The sequence below is a fragment of the Artemia sp. Qi Xiang Cuo genome, chromosome 17 (genome assembly GCF_049724085.1).
Source record: "Artemia sp. Qi Xiang Cuo chromosome 17, ASM4972408v1, whole genome shotgun sequence".
Classification (NCBI taxonomy): domain Eukaryota; kingdom Metazoa; phylum Arthropoda; class Branchiopoda; order Anostraca; family Artemiidae; genus Artemia; species Artemia sp. Qi Xiang Cuo.
The window spans coordinates 55,916,480-55,937,646 of NC_142810.1; positions in this window are offsets into that span (position 1 = coordinate 55,916,480).

Below are 21,167 nucleotides of genomic sequence, written 5' to 3' on the forward strand. Positions count from 1 at the left end.
CGTTTAGCTAGATAATAAGAAGAAGAATACGGAGAATTAATAGTCTTTTGTTCACCATTATATATGAATAAACTGATTGAGTCGAGGGAATGAATCCTTATTCTAGAAGTCCTATTCCTACAAGTTAAGTTAGAATAAAAGAATGAGGTAATTATATTGGCTTACACTGAAAATAATTGAACAGAAAAAATAAAACCCCGATAAATATTTACTAGTTGGTGTGACAAACACAAAGTAATGTTTGGCTAATAGCTATAAAATACAATAAAAAAAATATCTGTCGAGGAGGTATCATTAGCAATAAATTATTTCTAATGAAGCATTTCAAGTCACCTGTTTACTGGGTACTAAATAACTACCATTTTTACCCCCCCCCCCCTCAAAACTTAATTTACCCCACACGTACCATTTTTCCGCACCAGCCACAAAACTCAATTCCTCCTAGAATTATTTATACTAATTACTTACCTTCGCCTCTCACAGACAGTTCAGAAAGACACAATAGCCTTATTTATAGTCGAATGTTTACCCGAATAATTAGCACATACCATTTTCCATACCATCCACAAAACTCAATTCCTCCTAGAATTATTTAAACTAAATAGCTCCTCCCGCCCTAGAAAGTTCAGAAAAACACAATAACCTTATTTATAGTGAAGTGTTTCTTAGTCGTAGGTTTACCCGAATATTCAACATCTACCATTTTTCCACACCAGCCACAAAACTCAATTCCTCCTAGAATTATTTAAACTAAATACTTACCCCCGCCTTTCACAGAAAGCTCAGAAAGACACAAAAAGCTATTTTAAAAGGTATAATAATTATTTATTTAACAGAAATCCTCGCTTTTTGAATGGCCACCAAGTAAAGAAAAAATCACAGAGAATAAAACAACAGAGTCTCTCAAACCCCGTAAAGCTATTTTAAAATGTATAAGAGTTATTTATGTAACAGAAATCCTCACTTTTTGAATGGCCGCCAAGTAAAGAAAAAATCACACAGAATAAAACAACAGAGTCTCTCAAACCCCGTAGAGCTATTTTTAAATGTATAAGGATTATTTATTTAACAGAAATCCTCGCTTTTTGAATGACCACCAAGTAAAGAAAAAATCACACAGAATAAAACAACAGAGTCTCTCGAACCCCGTAAAGCTATTTTGAAAGGCATAAGAATTATTAATTCACAGAAATCTTCGCTTTTTGAATGGCCACCAAGTAAAGAAAAAATAACAAAGAATAAAACAACAGAATCTCTCAAACCCCTTAAATATATTTTAAAATGTATAAGTATTACTTATTTAACATATATCCTCGCTTTTTGATTGGCCACCCAATAAAGAAAAAATCACACTGAATAAAACAACAGAGTCTCTCAAACTCCGTAAAACTATTCTAAAATGTATAATCATTATTTATTTAACAGAAATCCTCACTTTTTGAATGGCCACCAAGTAAAGAAAAAATCACAAAGAATAAAACAACAGAGTCTCTAAAACCCTGTGAAGATTTTTTGAAAGGTATAAGAATTTTTTTATTAACAAAAATCCTCGCTTTTTGAGAGAGCACCAAGTACAGAAAAAATCACAAAGAATAAAACAACATAGTCTCTAAAGCCCCGAAAAGCTATTTTAAAAGGTATACTAATTATTTATTTAACATAAATCCTAGCTTTTGAATGGCCAGCAAGTAAAGAAAAAATCACACAGAATAAAACAACAGAGTCTCTCAAACCCTGTAAAGCTATTTTAAAATGTATAAGAATTATTTATTTAACAGAGATCCTCGCTTTTTGAATGGCCACCAAGTAAAGAAAAAATCAAACAGAATAAAACATCAGAGTCTCTCAAACCCCGTAAAGCTATTTTAAAATGAATAAGAATTATTTATTTAACAGAAATCCTCGCTTTTTGAATGGCCACCAAGTAAATAAAAAATCACACAGAATAAAACAACAGAGTCTCTCAAACCCCGTAAAGCTATTTTAAAATTTATAAGAATTATTTATTTAACATAAATCCTCACTTTTGAATGTCCAACAAGTAAAGAAAAAAAAACACAGAAAAAAAAAACAGAGTCTTTCAAACCCCTTAAAGCTATTTTAAATTGTATAAGAATTATTAATTTAACAGAAATCCTCGTTTTTGAATGGCCATCAAGTAAAGAAAAAATAACACAGAATAAAACAACAGAGTCTTCCAAACCCCGTAAAGCTATTTTAAAATGTATAAGAATTATTTATTTAACAGAAATCCTCGCTTTTTGAATGGTCACCAAGTAAAGAAAAAAAAAAGAATAATACAACAGAGTCTCTCAAACCACGTAAAGCTATTTTAAATGTTATAATATTTTTTTTTGTAAGTTAAGTATTGTCATTTTTAACGTCCGCCGAGTAAATAAAAAATCAAAAAGAAAAAATAGAGAGAGTCTCTCAAACCCCATAAAGCTATTTCAAAATGTATAAGAATAATTTATTTAACAAGACTCTTCGCTATTTGAATGGCCATTAAGTAAATAAAAATCACACAGAATAAAACAACAGAGTCTCTCAAACCCCGTAAAGCTATTTTAAAATGTATAAGAATTATTTATTTAACAGAAATCCTCGCTTTTTGAATGGTCACCAAGTAAAGAAAAAATCACACATAATAAAACAACTGAGTCTCTCAAACCCCTTAAAGCTATTTTAAAATGTATAAGAATTATTTATTTAACAGAAATCCTCTCTTTTTGAATGGTCACCAAGTAAATAAAAAAACACAGAATAAAACAACAGAGTCTCTCAAACCCCGTAAAGCTATTTTAAAATGTATAAGAATTATTTATTTAACAGAAATCCTCACTTTTTGAATGGCCACCAAGTAAAGAAAAAATCACAAAGAATAAAACAACATAGTCTCTCAAACCCTTTAAAGCTATTTTGAAATTTATAAGAATTATTTATTTAAAAGAAATCCTCTCTTTTTGAATGGCCTCCAATTAAAGAAAAAATTATAAAGAATAAAACAAAAGAGTCTCTCAAACCCCGTAAAGCTATTTTAAAAGGTACAAGAATTATTTATCTAACAAACATCCTCGCTTTTGAATGGCCAACAAGTAAAGAAAAAATCACACAGAATAAAACAACAGAGTCTCTCAAACCCTGTAAAGCTATTTTAAAATGTATAAGAATTATTTATTTAACAGAGATCCTCGCTTTTTGAATGGCCACCAAGTAAAGAAAAAATCAAACAGAATAAAACATCAGAGTCTCTCCAACTCCGTAAAACTATTTTAAAATGAAAAAGAATTATTTATTTAACAGAGATTCTCGCTTTTTGAATGGCCGCCAAGTAAATAAAAAATCACACAAAATAAAAAAACAGAGTCTCTCAAACCCCTTAAAGCTATTTTAAAATGTATAAAAATTATTTATTTAACATAAATCCTCACTTTTGAATGGCCACCATGTAAAGAAAAAATCACACAGAATAAAACAACAGAGTCTCTCAAACCCAGTAAAGCTATTTTAAAATGTATAGGAATTATTTATTTAACAGAAATCCTTGCTTTTTGAATGGTCACCAAGTAAAGAAAAAATCACACAGAATAAAACAACAGAGTCTTCCAAACCCCTTAAAGCTATTTTAAAATGTATAAGAATTATTTATTTAACATAAATCCTCGTTTTTTTAATGGCCACCAAGTAAAGAAAAAATAACACAGAATAAAACAACAGAGTCTCTCTAAACCTGTACATCTATTTTAAAAGTTATAAGAATTATTTATTTAACAGAAATCGTCTCTATTTGAGTGGACGCCAAGCAAAGAAAAAATCGAAAATAAAAAAACAACAGAGTCTCTCAAACCCCGCAAAGATATTTCAAAAGGTATAAGAATTATTTATTTAACAGATATTCTTGCTTTTTGAATGGTCACCAAGTAAAGAAAAGATCAAACCTAATAAAACAACTGAGTCTCTCAAACCCCGTAAACCTATTTTAAAAGGTATAAGAATTATTTATTTAACAGAAATCCTCGCTTTTTGAATGGCCACCAAGTAAAGAAAAAAACACAGAATAAAACAACAGAGTCTCTCAAACCCCGTAAAGCTATTTTAAAAGGTATAAGAATTATTTATTTAACAGAAATCCTCACTTTTGAATGGCCACCATGTAAAGAAAAAATCACACAGAATAAAACAACAGAGTCTCTCAAACCCCCTAAAGCTATTTTAAAATGTATAAGAATTATTAATTTAACAGAAATCCTCGCTTTTTGAATGGTCACCAAGTAAAGAAAAAATCACACAGAATAAAACAACAGAGTCTCTCAAACCCCGTAAAGCTATTTTAAAATGTATATGAATTATTTATTTAACAGAAATCCTCGCTTTTTGAATGGTCACCAAGTAAAGAAAAAAACACAGAATAAAACAACAGAGTCTCTCAAACCCCGTTAAGCTATTTTAAAAGTTATAAGAATTATTTATTTAACAAAAGTCCTCGCTTTTTGAATGTCCACAAAGTAAAGAAAAAATAACACAGAATAAAACGACAGAGTCTCTCAAACCCCGTAAAGCTATTTTAAAATGTATAAGAATTATTTATTTAACAGAAATCCTCACTTTTTGAATGGCCACCAAGTAAAGAAAAAATCACACAGAATAAAGCAACAGAGTCTCTCAAACCCTGTAAAGCTATTTTAAAATGTATAAGAATTATTTATTTAACAGATATCCTTGCTTTTTGAATGGTCACCAAGTAAAGAAAAAATCACACAGAATAAAACAACAGAGTCTCTCAAACCCCGTAAACCTATTTTAAAATGTATAAGAATTATTTATTTAACAGAAATCCTCGCTTTTTGAATGGCGGCCAAGTAAAGAAAAAATCACAAAGAATAAAACAACAGAGTCTCTCAAACCCCGTAAAGCTATTTTAAAAGGTATAAGAATTATTTATTTAACAGAAATCCTCGCTTTTTGAATTGCCACCAAGTAAAAAAAAAATAACAAAGAATAAAACAACAGAGTCTCTCAAACCCCGTAAATCTATTTTAAAATGTATAAGAATTATTTATTTAACAGAAATCCCCGTTTTTTGAGTGGCCACCAAGTAAAGAAAAAATCACACAGAATAAATCAACAGAGTCTCTCAGACCCCGTAAATCTATTTTAAAATGTATAAGAATTATTTATTTAACAGAAATCCTCGCTTTTTGAATGACCACCAAGTAAAGAAAAAATCAAACATAATAAAAGAACAGGGTCTCTCAAACCCCGTAAAGCTAATTTAATATCTATAAGAATTATTTATTGAACATAAATCCTTGCTTTTTGAATGGCCATCAAGTAAATAAAAACTAATAAAGAATAAAACAACAGATTCTCTCAAACCCCTTAAAGCTATTTTATAATATATAAGAATTATTTCTTTAACAGAAATCCTCGATTTTTGAATTTCCACCAAGTAAAGAAAAAATCACACAGAATAAATCAACAGAGTCTCTCAAACCCCGTAAAGCTATTTTAAAAGGTATAAGAATTATTTATTTCACAGAAATCCTCGCTTTTTGAATGGCCACCAAGTAAAGAAAAAATAACAAAGAATAAAACAACAGAGTCTCTCAAACTCCGTAAATCTATTCTAAAATGTATAAGAATTATTTATTTAACAGAAATCCTCGCTTTATTAATTGCCACCAGGTAAAGAAAAAATAACAAAGAATAAAACAACAGATTCTCTCAAACCCTGTAAAGCTATTTTAAAATGTATAAGAATTATTTATTTAACAGAAATCCTCGCTTTTTGAATGGTCACCAAGTAAAAAACAAATCACACAGAATAAAACAACAGAGTCTCTCAAACCCCGTAAAGCTATTTTAAAAGGTATAAAAATTATTTATTTAACAGAAATCCTCACTTTTTGAATAGCCACCAAGTAAAGAAAAAATCACAAAGAATAAAACAACAGAGTCTTTCGAACCCTGTAAAGATATTTTAAAATGTATAAGAATTATTTATTTAACAGATATCCTCATTATTGTAGTGGTCACCAAGTAAAGAACAAATCACACAGAATAAAACAACAGAATCTCTCAAACCCCGTAAAGCTATTTTAAAAGGTATTAAAATTATTTATTTAACAGAAATCCTCACTTTTTGAATAGCCACCAAGTAAAGAAAAAATCACACAGAATAAATCAACAGAGTCTCTCAAACCCTGTAAAGCTATTTTAAAATGTATAAGAATTATTTATTTAACAGAAATCCTTGCTTTTTGAATGGCCACCAAGTAAAAAAAAATCACACAGAATAAAACATCAGAGTCTCTCAAACCCCTTAAATCTATTTTAAAATGTATAAGAATTATTTATTTAACAGAAATCCTCACTTTTTGAATGGCCACCAATTAAAGAAAAAATTACACAGAATAAAACAACAGAGTCTCTAAAACCCCGTAAAGTTATTTTAAAATGTATAAGAATTATTTATTTAATAGAAATCCTCGCTTTAGGAATGGCCACCAAGTAAAGAAAAAATCACAAAGAATAAAACAACAGATTCTCTCGAACCCTGTAAAGCTATTTTAAAATGTATAAGAATTATTTATTTAACATAAATCCTCGCTTTTTGAATGGTCACCAGGTAAAAAACAAATCACACAGAATAAAACAACAGAGTCTCTCAAACCCCGTAAAGCTATTTTAAAAGGTATTAAAATTATTTATTTAACAGAAATCCTCACTTTTTGAATAGCCACCAAGTAAAGAAAAAATCACACAGAATAAATCAACAGAGTCTCTCAAACCCTGTAAAGCTATTTTAAAATGTATAAGAATTATTTATTTAACAGAAATCCTTGCTTTTTGAATGGCCACCAAGTAAAAAAAAATCACACAGACTAAAACATCAGAGTCTCTCAAACCCAGTAAAGATATTTTAGAATTTATAAGCATTATTTATTTAACAGAAATCCTCACTTTTTGAATGGCCACCAATTAAAGAAAAAATCACAAAGAATAAAACAACGGAGTCTCTAAAACCCCGTAAAGTTATTTTAAAATGTATAAGAATTATTTATTTAATAGAAATCCTCGCTTTTTGAATGGCCACCAAGTAAAGAAAAAATCACACAGAATAAAACAACAGAGTCTCTCAAACCCCGTAAAGCTATTTTAAAAGGTATAAGAATTATTTATTTAACAGAAATCCCCGTTTTTTGAATGTCCATCAAGTAAAGAAAAAATAACACAGAATAAAATGAGAGAGTCTCTCAAACCCCGTAAAGCTATTTAAAAATGTATAAGAATTATTTTATTTAACAGAAATCCTCGCTCTTTGAATGGCCACAAAGGAAAGAAAAAATCACACAGAATAAAATAACAGAGTCTCTCAAACCCCGTAAAGCTATTTTAAAATGTATAAGAATTATTTATTTAACAGAAATCCTCGCTTTTTGAATAGCCACCAAGTAAAGAAAAATCACACAGAATAAAACATCAGAGTCTCTCAAACCCCGTAAAGCTATTTTAAAATGTATAAGAATTATTTATTTAACAGAAATCCTCGGTTTTTGAATGGCCACCAAGTAAAGAAAAAATCACACAGAATAAAACAACAGACTCTCTCAAACGCCGTAAAGACATTTTAAAAGCTACATGAAATATTTATTTAACATAAATCCTCGTTTTTTGAATGGCCACCAAGTAAAGAAAAAATCACTCAGAATAAAACAACAGAGTCTCTCAAACCCGTAAAGCTATTTTAAAATGTATAAGAATTATTTATTTAACAGAAATCATCGCTTTTTGAATGGCCACCAAGTAAAGAAAAAATCACCCAGAATAAAACAACAGAGTCTCTGAAACCACGTAAAGCTGTTTTAAAAGGTACAAGAAATATTTATTTAACAGAAATCCTCGCTTTTTGAATGGCCATCAAGTAAAGAAAAAATCACTCAGAATAAAACAACAGAGTCTCTCAAACCCCTTAAAGATATTTTAAAATGTATAAGAATTATTTATTTAAAACAAATCCTTTCTTTTTGAATGACCACCAAGTAAACAAAAAATCACACAGAATAAAACAACAGAGTCTCTCAAACCCCGTAAAGCTATTTTAAAAGGTATAAGAATTATTTATTTAACAGAAATCCTCACTTTTTGAATGGCCACCAAGTAAAGAAAAAAATCACACAGAATAAAACAACAGAGTCTCTCAAAACACTGTAAATCTAAATAAAAAGTAATAAGAGATATTTTATTACGAGGAATCTCCGTTTTTTGAGTTATCACAATGTAAAGAAAAAATACCTAAGAAAAACACATCATATTCCCTCTAATTCCGTGATGCTATTTTCAAATCGCTAAGACCTATACATATCACTGAAGTCGTAGCTGTTTTAATGGCCGCCAAGTAAAAAAAAAAATCACAAAGAATAAAACAACAGAGTCTCTCAAACCTCGTAAATCTATTTTAAAATATATGAGAATTATTTATTTAACAGAAATCCTTTTTCTTTGAATGGCCATAAAGGAAAGAAAAAATCACACAGAATAAAATTACAGAGTCTCTCAAACCACATAAAGCTATTTTCAAAGGTACCAGAATTATTTATTTAACAAAAATCCTCACTCTTTGAATAGCCTCCAAGGAAAGAAAAAATCAAACATAATAAATTAACAGAGTCTCTCAACACCAGTAAATCTATTTTTAAATGTATAATAATTATTTCTTTAACAGACATCCTCTCTTTTTGAATTTCCACCAAGTAAATAAATAATCACAAATAATAAATGAACAGAGTCTCTCAAACCCCGTAAAGCTATTTTAATAGTTACAAGAATTATTTATTTCAACGAAATCTTCGATTTTTGAATGCCCACCAAGTAAAGAAAAAATAACTCAGAATAAAACAACAGAGTCTCTCAAACCCCGTAAAGCTATTTTAAAATGTATAAGAATTATTTATTTAACAGAAATCCTCGCTTTTTTAATGGCCATCAAGTAAAGAAAAAATCACACAGAATAAAACAACAGAGACTCTAAAACCACTTAAATTTATTTTCAAAGGTGTAATACTTATCTATTTAACGGAAATCCCCACTTATGGAGTGACAGTTAAGTAAAGAAAAATAACACAGAATAAATCATGAGAGTCTTTCAAATAACGAAAAGATATTAAAAAAGGTATAAGAATTATTTATTTAACAAAAATCCTCGCTCTTTGAATGACCAAAAAGGAAAGAAAAAATCACACAGAATAAAATAACAGAGTCTCTCGAATCCCGTAAAGCTATTTTAAAATGTATAAGAATTATTTATTTAACAGAAATCCTCGCTTTTTGAATGGCCACCAAGTAAAGAAAAAAATACACGGAATAAAACATCAGAGTCTCTCAAACTCCGTAAAGCTATTTTAAAATGTATAAGAATTATTTATTTAACAGAAATCCTCGCTTTTTGAATGGCCACCAGGTAAAGAAAAAATCACACAGAATAAAACAAGAGAGTCTCTCAAACCCTGTAAAGCTATTTTAAAATGTATAAGAATTATTTATTTAACATAAATCCTCGCTTTTTTAATGGCCACCAAGTAAAAAAAAAATCACACAGAATAAAACAACAGAGTCTCTCAAACCCCGTAAAGCTATTTTAAAATGTATAAGAATTATTTATTTAACAGAAATCCTCGCTTTTTGAATGGGCACCAAGTAAAGAAAAAATCACGCAGAATAAAACGAGAGAGTCTCTCAAACCCCGTAAAGCCATTTTAAAAGGTATAAGAATTATTTATTTAACACAAATCCTCGCTTTTTGAATGGGCACCAAGTAAAACAAAATCACACAGAATAAAACAAAAGAGTCTCTCAAACCTCGTAAAGCTATTTTAATAGGTACGTGAAATATTTATTTAACAGAAATCCTCGCTTTTTGCATGGCCACCAAGTAAAGAATAAATCACTCAGAATAAAACAACAGAGTCTCTCAAACCCCGTAAAGCTATTTTAAAATGTATAAGAATTATTTATTTAACAGAAATCCTCGCTTTTTGAATGGCCACCAAATAAAGAAAAAATCGCACAGAATAAAACAACAGAGTATCTCAAGCCCCGTAAAGCTATTTCAAAATGTATAAGAATTATTTATTTAACAGAGATCCTCGCTTTTTGAATGGCCACCAAGTAAAGAAAAAATCACACAGAATAAAACAACAGAGTCTCTCAAACGCCGTAAAGCTATTTTAAAAGGTACAAGAAATATTAATTTAACAGAAATCCTCGTTTTTTGAATGGCCACCAAGTAAAGAAAAAATCACTCAGAATAAAACAACAGAGTCTCTCGAATCCCGTAAAGCTATTTTAAAATGTATAAGAATTATTTATTTAACAGAAATCATCGCTTTTGGAATGGCCACCAAGTAAAGAAAAAATCACACAGAATAAAACAAAAGAGTCTGTCAAAGCCCCGTAAAGCCATTTTAAAAGGTATAAGAATTATTTATTTAACAAAAATCCTCGCTTTTTGAATAGCCCCCAAGTAAAGAAAAAATCACACAGAATAAATCAACAGAGTCTCTCAAACCCCGTAAAGCTATTTTAAAATGTATAAGAATTATTTATTTAACAGAAATCCTCGCTTTTTGAATGGCCACCAAAAGTAAAGAAAAAATCACACATAATATAACAACAGAGTCTCTCAAACCCCGTAAAGCTATTTTGAAATGTATAAGAATTATTTATTTAACAGAAATCCTCGTTTTTGGAGTGGCCACCAAGTAAATAAAAAATAACACAGAATAAATAAACAGAGTCTCTCAAACCCCGTAAAGCTATTTTAAAATGTATAAGAATTATTTATTTAACAGAGATCCTCGCTTTTTGATTGGCCACCAAATAAAGAAAAAATAACACAGAATAAAACATCAGAGTCTCTCAAACTCCGTAAAGCTATTTTAAAATGTATAAGAATTATTTATTTAACAGAAATCCTCGCTTTTTGAATGGCCACCAAGTAAAGAAAAAATCACAAAGAATAAAACAACAGAGTCTCTCCAACCCTGTAAAACTATTTTAAAATGTATAAGAAGTATTTATTTAACAGAAATCCTCGCTTTTTTAATGGCCACCAAGTAAAGAACAAATCACACAGAATAAAACAACAGAGTCTCTCAAACCCCGTAAAGCTAATTTAAAAGGTATAAAAATTATTTATTTCACAGAAATCCTCACTTTTTGAATAGCCACCAAGTAAAGAAAAAATCACACAGAATAAATCAACAAGTCTCTCAAACCCCGTAAAGCTATTTTAAAATGTATAAGAATTATTTATTTAACAGAAATCCTCGCTTTTTGAATGGCCACCAAGTAAAGAAAAAATCACACAGAATAAAACATCAGAGTCTCTCAAACCCCGTAAAGCTATTTTAGAATGTATAAGCATTATTTATTTAACAGAAATCCTCGCTTTTTGAATAGCCACCAAGTATAGAAAAATCACACAGACTAAATGAACAGAGTCTCTCAAACCCCCTAAAGGTATTTTAAAATGTATAAGAATTATTTATTTAACAGAAATCCTTGCTTTTTGAATGGCCACCAAGTAAAGAAAAAATCACACAGAATAAAACATCAGAGTCTCTCAAACCCCGTAAAGCTATTTTAGAATGTATAAGCATTATTTATTTAACAGAAATTCTCACTTTTTGAATGGCCACCAAGTAAAGTAAAAATCACACAGAATAAAACAACAGAGTCTCTAAAACCACGTAAAGTTATTTTAAAATGTATAAGAATTATTTATTTAATAGGAATCCTCTCTTTTGGAATGGCCACCAAGTAAAGAAAAAATCACACAGAATAAAACAAAAGAGTCTCTCAAACTCCGTAAAGCTATTTTAAAAGGTATAAGAATTATTTATTTAACTGAAATCCTCGCTTTTGGAATGACCACCAAGTAAAGAAAAAATCACACAGAATAAAACAACATAGTCTCTCAAACTCCGTAAAGCTATTTTAAAATGTATAATAATTATTTATTTGACAAAAATTCCCGCTTTTTGAATGACCATCAAGTAAAGAAAAAATAACACAGATTAAAATTAGAGAGTCTCTCAAACCCCGTAAAGCTATTTTAAAATGTATGAGAAATACTTATATAATAGAGATCCTTACTTTTTGAATGGCCATCAAGGAAAGAAAAAATAACACAGAATAAAACAAAAGAGTCTCTCAAACCCCGTAAGGCTATTTTAAAAGGTATAAGAATTATTTATTTAACAGAAATCCTCGCTTTTTGAATGGCCACCAAGTAAAGAAAAAATCACACAGAATAAAACACCAGAGTCTGTCAAACCCCGTAAAACCATTTTAAAATGTATAAGAATTATTTATTTAACAGAAATACTCTCTTTTTGAATGGTCACCAAGTAAAGAAAAAATCACACCGAATAAAACAACAGAGTCTCTCAGACCCCGTAAAGCTATTTTAAAATGTATAAGAATTATTTATTTAACAGAAATCCTTGCTTTTTGTATGGTCACCAAGTAAAGAAAAAATCACACCGAATAAAACAACAGAGTCTCTTAAACCCCGTAAACCTATTTTAAAATGTATAAGAATTGTTTATTTAACAGAAATCCTCGCTTTTTGAATGGCCGCCAAGTAAAGAAAAAATCACACAGAATAAAACAACAGAGTCTCTCAAACCCCGTAAAGCTATTTTAAAAGGTATAAGAATTATTTATTTAACAGAAATCCTCGCTTTTTGAATGGCCACCAAGTAAAGAAAAAATCACACAGAATAAAACAACAGAGTCTCTCAAACCCCATAAAGCTATTTTAAAATGAATAATAGTTATTTATTTACCATAAATTCTAACTTTATTTTTAGCCGCGAATTAAAGAAATAAAAACAAAGAATAAAATAGCAGAGTCTTTCGGACCCTGTGAAACTATTTTAAAAGGTAAAAGAAGTATTTATTTATCAGAAGTCATCGATTTTTGAATGGCCACCAGGTAAATAAAAAATCACACAGAATAAAACAACAGTCTCTCAAACCCAGTAAAGCTATTTTAAAATGTATAAGAATTATTTATTTAACAGCAATATTCGGATTTTGAATGATCGCCAAGTAAAGAAAAACTCCAACAGAATAAAACAGCATAATCTCTCAAATTCCTTAAAGCTATTTTAAAAGGTATAAGGATTATTTATTTAACAGAAATCCACTCTGTTTGAATGGCCATCAAGTAAAGAAAAGATCACACAGAATATAACAACAGAGTCTCTCAAACCCCGTGAAGCTATTTTAAAATGTAATTATTAAAATGTAATTAAATGTAAATTATTTATTTAACAGAAATCCTCGCTTTTTGAATGGCCACCAAGTAAAGAAAAAATCACACAGAATAAAGCAACAGAGTCTCTCAAACCCCGTAAAGCTATTTTAAAATGTATAAGAATTATTTATTTAACAGAAATACTCGCTTTTTGAATGGCCACCAAGTAAAGAAAAAATCACACAGAATAAAACATCAGAGTCTCTCAAACCCCGTAAAGCTATTTTAGAATGTATAAGAATTATTTATTTAACAGAAATCGTCGCTTTTTGAATGGCCAACAAGTAAAGAAAAAATCACACAGAATAAGACAAAAGAGTCTCTCAAACCCCGTAAATATATTTTAAAAGATACAAGAATTTTTTATATGACAGAAATCATCACTTTTTTTGAATGACCATCAAGTAAAGAAAACATCAAAAAAAATAACGCTTCATAGTCGCTCAAAACCCGTAAAGCTCATGTAAAGTGTAGGCTATAATAATTATTTATTTAGCAACAATCCTTGTTTTTGAATGACCAACAAGAAAAGAAAAAATCACACAGAATAAAATGACAGAGTCTCTCAAACCCCGTAAAGCTATTTTAAAATGTATAAGAATTATTTATTTAACAGAAATCCTCGCTTTTTCAATGGCCACCAAGTAAAGAAAAAATCACGCAGAATAAAACAACAGAGTCTCTCAAACCCCGTAAAGCTATTTTAAAATGTATAAGAATTATTTATTTAACAGAGATCCTCGCTTTTTGAATGGCCACCAAGTAAAGAAAAAATCACACAGAATAAAACAAAAGAGTCTGTCAAACCCCGTAAGGCTGTTTTAAAAGGTATAAGAATTATTTTTTAAACAAAAATCCTCGTTTTTTGAATGGCCACCAAGTAAATAAAAAATCACATATAATAAAACGACAGAGTCTCTCAAACACCGTAAAGCTATTTTAAAATGTATAAGGATTATTTAGTTAACAGAAATCCTCGCTTTTTGAATGGTCACCAATTAAAGAAAAAATCACACAGAATAAAACAACAGAGTCTATCAAACCCAGTAAAGCTATTTTAAAATGTATAGGAATTATTTATTTAACAGAAATCATCGCTTTTTGATTGTTCACCAAGTAAAGAAAAAATCACACAGAATAACACAACAGAGTCTCTCAAACCCCGTAAAGGTATTTTATAAGGTACAAGAAATATTTATTTTACAGAAATCTTCGCTTTTTGAATGGCCACCAAGTAAAGAAAAAATCAATCGGAATAAAACAAGAGAGTCTCTCAAACCCCTTAAAGCTATTTTAAAATGTTCAAGATTTATTTTTTTAACAGAAATCCTAGCTTTTTGAATGACCAACCAGTACAGAAAAAATAACACGGAAAAGAACGATAGAGTTTATCAAACCCCGTAAATCTAAATTAAAAGTTATAATAATTATTTTTTTAACAAATATAATTGACTTATGACTGACCGCCAATTGAAGAAATAATCACACAGAAAAGATAGACGTCACTCAAACCCTGAAAAGAAGTTTCGAAATGTACAATCAGATCTTATCTATCAAAGATTCACACTTTTTGTCTTATCACTAGGTAAAGAAATTATCACACAGTATCAAACACTATAGTGTCTAAAGCATATTAAAGCTATTTTAAAATTTACGAGAATTATTTATTTAACAGAAATCCTCGCTTTTTGAATGACCACCAAGTAAAGAAAAAATCACACAGAATGAAACGAAAGAGTCTGTCAAACCCCGTAAGGCTAATTGAAAAGGTATAAGAATTATTTATCTAACAAAAATCCTCGCTTTTTGAATGGCCAGCAAGTAAAGAAAAATCACACAGAATAAAACAACAGAGTCTTTTAAACCCAGTAAAGCTATTTTAAAATGTATAAGAATTATTTATTTAACAGAAATCCTCGCTTTTTTTGAATGACAACCAAGTAAAGAAAAAATCACACAGAATAAAACAACAGAGTCTCTCAAACCCCGTAAAGCTATTTTAAAAGGTACAAAAATTATTTATTTAACAAAAATCCTCGCTTTTTGACTGACCATCAAGTGAAGAAAAAAACACACAGAATAAAACAAAAGAGTCTCTCAAACCCCATAAAGCTATTTTAAAAGGTATAAGAATTATTTATTTAGCAGAAATCCTCGCTTTTTCAATGACCATCAAGTAAAGAACAAAACCCTTGTAGAACCGAAACCCCGTGCAACTGAACCCCTGTGCTACTGAACCCTCCTGCTACTGAACCCTCGTGCAACTCCACCCCATTTAACTAAACCCCCGTGTAACTATACCCCTTCAACTGAACCCTCGTGCAACTCAGCCCTCCGTGCAACTCAAACCCCCTTTAACTGAGCCCTCGTGCAACTCAACCCTCCGTGCAACTCAACTCCTGTGCAAATCAACCCCAGCCTGAGCGTGCACATATTTCCTTTTGGTGAATTGACCTACCCTTTAAGCACTCTCTGAAAGTTCCAACTTAATACACAAATTCCTTTTATTCAAATCCCAACCACAAATCAAGTTATCGTATATTGAGCAACCTCTAATTTCTCTGATTGGCTCCTAAAAAATGTCCACGTCAAACGATACATTCATTGTGTAATTCTTATCAAAAAAAATACTCTCAAAACATGTTTGACCACATTATAAACTGCCAAATAACCAGTCTGGTAATCATAGCATGGGAATTGCTATATACCCGAGCAAATTCCATAGATACACCCTACTAACGATATCTCTTTAGGGTAGTGCCTTATTGTCAGTGATCTTTCCTCTCATAATAAAAATGACCCAACACTAAGGAATTTTTGACAATAAACTGTCCATGATAATTACCATCAAGTAATGATAGCAATATATGCTTATATCTAGCAGTTGACCCCGGACCGCGCCGGCGGATCGACCGAACGCCGCCGAACGCAAGGCTCGGCCGAACGCCGCCAAAGTGTCGTAGCGCCGCTGGCGCGCCTCAGGCGTGCCGCCACCGACAGAAGCGGCGGCGTTATGTCGACTTTAAATTAATTTTGCGGCAATTCTTTATTGCGTCAACCGCAAAGTCGGAGCTTTTCCTTCTCGTGTGGTTTAGTATTTCGATCTTCCTGATTAGAAATCAAGCAGGGCTTGCACTATCCCCGAATTTTCGGGTATTTCCCCAAAAATCTATGCGTCACCCTCCAAAAAAAATTGGTTCACCGTGCCACGGTGCCATCATTAGCGATTTATCACCAGTGACTTTCCCTGCCAAATATTACTTTGCATACCATATTTCTTCACTACTCTCTTGTTCATTAATTTTCGGCTCTTTTGTTACTTTGCATAAAAACCAGACAGATGTAATATGCAATTACATATATTGCAATATACACAGTTCTTCATATGTTGACAAAAAACAGGATCGTCTTTATGAAATGAGTTTAAATCATTTCGAATGCGGTTTCCCAATCGCTATTTCTAACATCGTTCGTAGTCAAGAATTTTATTTACAAGTTGATTAGAATTATAGAACGAATTTACTACTATACAGCTTCAGCCTTCAGTTGGATTTTGAAATTGACAGCCGACAGATTGTTTCTACAGCTGAATTGTAAGTTTGCTTATTTTTTGCTGTTTTTAGATAAGATATTCTTAATATTTAATATTCAATTGTTGAACGCCTGATAGAAAATACAATCTTCTTTCTGAAACTTTTTACCCCCCCCCCCCAAAAAAAAAAACCTTTCTATTATGACAAAATTTAGCTATATACTAAGCTATGTACAAGGTTGGGAAATTAAAGATTGAACCGGAAGTTACCCCAAAAATATGATTAATAAACAAATGGTAAATTATTGCATATAGGGGAGGGGATAGGGGGCTATCATTTTTAAATGATAATGCCTCATTTTTTTTATTGAAAGCGGGGATGCCAAAAAGATAGTTATTTTTTTCATTTAAAGTGGAGACAGAAGAAAATGATATCTGGGAAACCATTGAAATATTTTGATAGACCCGGGGCTCCTAAAGGGAACTTGTTCATTGTCTTAGGTATTTTGCGATTTCTCATAGGCTACTGGCCTAATTTGGCTTTTGTGTGTACTCTCTTTTAATTAGATTATTTGGATTTTATTGAATGCCACGGCAAATCTATGATTCAGTTTTCCAATAATTTGAGGTATATCTGAATAATTTCGGCATTTTTGTTGTTGTCTTTGTACCCCTTTACTCATACCCTCAATCATAGGCAGCACGGTAGTGCTGCCTAAATAAAGAATAATATGGGCACAATGTGTTTTTTTTCTCCCTACCCGGGCACTTCGTATCGAAGGGGTTGTCGTAGAAAGTTTGAAAATGGCTCATTCGATTGCAAATTTGAGTGCCTAGTTCCCTTTTTAATAGTCGAAAGTGATTGGAGGGCAACTAGCCCCCCCCACGCCCATCATTCCCCCAAACACATCCAATAAAAATTTTGAGATAGCCATTTTGTTAAGCATAGTTGGATTCCAGATAGAAAATATGTTTTTGAGGAGGACACTCCCCCACAACCCTCGGGGCAAGGGTTGTAAGGTATTCCCTGGGGGCATATTAGATTTTTATAGAAGGCGATGTCAAAGAAACTTCAAAAAAGGCTCATTCGATTAGAAATTCAAAGGGCTAGTGCCCTTTTGAATAGTTGAAAATGATTGGACGGTAACTAACCCCCTTTCACGCCCATCTTTTCCCCAAACACATCCAATCAAAATTTTGAGGTAGCCATTTTGTTCAACGTAGCTTAAAGTTCTGGAAATTGAGTCTTTGAGGATGACAACCCCCTCACAACCCTCAGGACAAGGATTGTAAGTTATGCCCTGGAGGCATATACAGTTTTTATTGAAAGCGTTGTCGTAGAAACTTGAAAAAGGGCTCATTTGATTGGACTTTCAAAGGTCTAGTGCTCTTTTTAATAGTCGACAGTGATTTGAGGGCAACTAGCCCCTCTTTCGCCCACCTTTTCCTCAAACACACCCAATCAAAATTTTAGATAGCCATTTTGTTCATTGTTGTGGATCCAGGATAGAAATTATATTTTTGAGGAGGACACTCCCCACAGCCCTCAGGGCAAGGGTTTCAAGTTATACCCTGGGGCTATATAGGGTTTTTTTCCTGAACGTGGCGTCGTACAAACTTCAAAAAGGGCTTATCCGAATGGAAATTGAAATGGCTAGTGCCCTTTTTAATAGTCGAAAGTCATTGGAGGGCAACTAGCCCCCACGCCCATAATTTCCCCAAGTGTTGTGGATTTCCAGATATAAATTATGTTTTTGAGGAGGACACTCCCCCACAGCCCTCAGGGCAAGGGTTGTAAGTTATACCCTGGGGGTATATAGGGTTTTTTCTGAACGCGTCGTCGTACAAACTTCAAAAAGGGCTTATTCGATTGGAAATTGAAATGGCTAGTGCCCTTTTTAATAGTCGAAAGTGATTGGAGGGCAACTAGCCCCCCACGCCCATCATTTCCCCAAACACATTTCCTCACAACCATCGGGGGAAGGGTTTTAAGTTATGCCCTGAGGGCATATAAAAACGATGTTGGCACAATGTATTATTTATTATTTTTTCCCTTTAGAGCAGGGCACTTAGTGTCGATGAAGTTGTCGTAGAAACTTTGAAAAGGCCTCATTCAATCGGAAATGGGAGTGGCTTATGCCCTTTTTAATAGTCGAATGGGATTGGAAGACAACTAACAGCCCTTACACGCCCACCGTTTCCTGAAACACATCCAATCAAAATTTTGAGATAGCCATTTTGTTCAGCGTAGTAAATTTCCAGATAGAAATTATGCTTTTGAGGAGGACACTCCCCCACAGCCTTCAGGACAAGAGTTGTAAGTTATGTCTTGGGGGCATATAAGGTTTTTACAGAAGGCGTTGTCGTATAAACTTCAAAAAAGGCTCATTCAATTGGAAATTTAAATGGCTAGTGCCCTTTTTAATAGTCGAAAGTGATTGGAGAGCAAATGGCCCCCCCCCACGCCCATCATTCTCCCAATCACATCCAATCAAAATTGTGAGATAGCCATTTTGTTCAGCGTAGTTGATTTCCAGATAGAAAATATGTTTTTGAGTAGGACATTCCCCCACAACTCTGTGGGCAAGGGTTTTAAGTTATTCCCTGATGGAATATAAGAACGATGTTGGCACAAGGTGTTTTTTATTATTTCTTTCCTTTAGAGAATAGCACTTCGTATCGAAGAAGTTGTCGTAGAAACTTTGAAAAGGGCTCATTTCATTGGAAATTGGAGTGGCTTGTGCCCTTTTTAATAGTCGAAAGTGATTGGAGGGCAACTTACACCCCTTCCACGCCCACCATTTCCTTAAACACATCCAATCAAAAATTTTGAGATAGCCATTTTGTTCCACGCAGTTTAAAGTTCAGGAAATAATACTTTTCAGCAGGACACTCCCCCCACAGTCTTCAGGGCAAGGGTTAAGTTTTTATTGAAATCTGAGGACACTCCCCCACAGCCCTCAGGTCAAGGGTTGTCAGTCATGCCCTAGGGGCATATAATTTTTCTTATAGAAGGCGTGGTCGTAGAAACTTCGAAAAAGGCTCATTCGATTGGAAATTCAAAGGGCTAGTGCCCTTTTTAATAGTCGAAAGTGATTGGATGGCCACTAACCCCCCTCTCATGCCCACTTTTTCCCCAAACACATCTAATCAAAATTTTGAGATAACCGTTTTGTTAAAACCTGGTCTTAAGTTCCGAGAAATAGGTTTTTAAAGATGACACCCCCCCAAAGCCGTCACGGCAAGGGTTGTAAGTTATGCCCTGGGGGCATATAAGGTTTTTATAGAACGCATTGTCGTAGAAACTTCCAAAAAGGGCGCATTTGATTGGAAATAGAAATGGCTAGTGCCCTTTTTAATAGTCAAAAGTGATTGGAAGGCTAATAACAACCCTTCCAGGCCTACCATTTCCCCAAACACATCCAATAAAAATTTTGAGAATGCCATATTGTTTCACGCAGTTAAAGTTCAGGAAATTATACCTTTTAGCAGGACACTCAACCCACAGTCCTCAGGGCAAGGGTTATCAGTTATGCTCTGGGGTCTTATAAGGTTTTTATTGAAATCTTTGTCTTAGAAACTTGAAAAAGGGCTATTTCTATTGAAAATTTGAAGGGTTAGTGCCCTTTTTAATAGTCGAAAGTGATATGAGGGGGACTAACCCCCCTCTCACGCCCATCTGTTCCCCACACATATCCAATAAAAAAAATTTTATTGTCATTTTATTCAACGCAGTTGAAAGTTTTGGAAATTAGGTCTTAAGGATTAAAAACCCTCCCCCACAGAGCTCACTGCAAGGGTTGTAAGTTATAGCTTGGGGGAATATAAGGTTTTTATTAAAAGACTTTTCATAGAAACTTCAAAAGGTCTCATTCAATTGGAAATTAAAAGGGCTAGTGCCTTTTTTAATAGTTGAAAGTGATTGGAGAGCGACTAACGCCCCTCTCACGCCCACAACGTTCACAAACACATCCAATCAAAATTTTCAGATATCTATTTTGTTCAACGTAGTTGAAAGTTCTTGAAATTAGGTCTTTTAGAATCAAAACCCCCTCAGAGCCCTCAATGCAAGGGTTGTAAGTTATGCCCTGGGGGCTTATAAAGTTTATATAGAAAGCTGTTGTAGAAATTTCAAAAAGGGCCTATCTGATTGGAAATTGAAATTGCCCTTTTTAATAGTCGAAAGTGAGTGGAGAGTAATTAACCCCCTCTTACGCCTACCATTTCCCAAAACAAATTCAATCAAAGTTTATTGATAGCCATTTTGTTCAACGTAGCTGATAGTTCTGGAAGTTATGTATTTAAGGATGA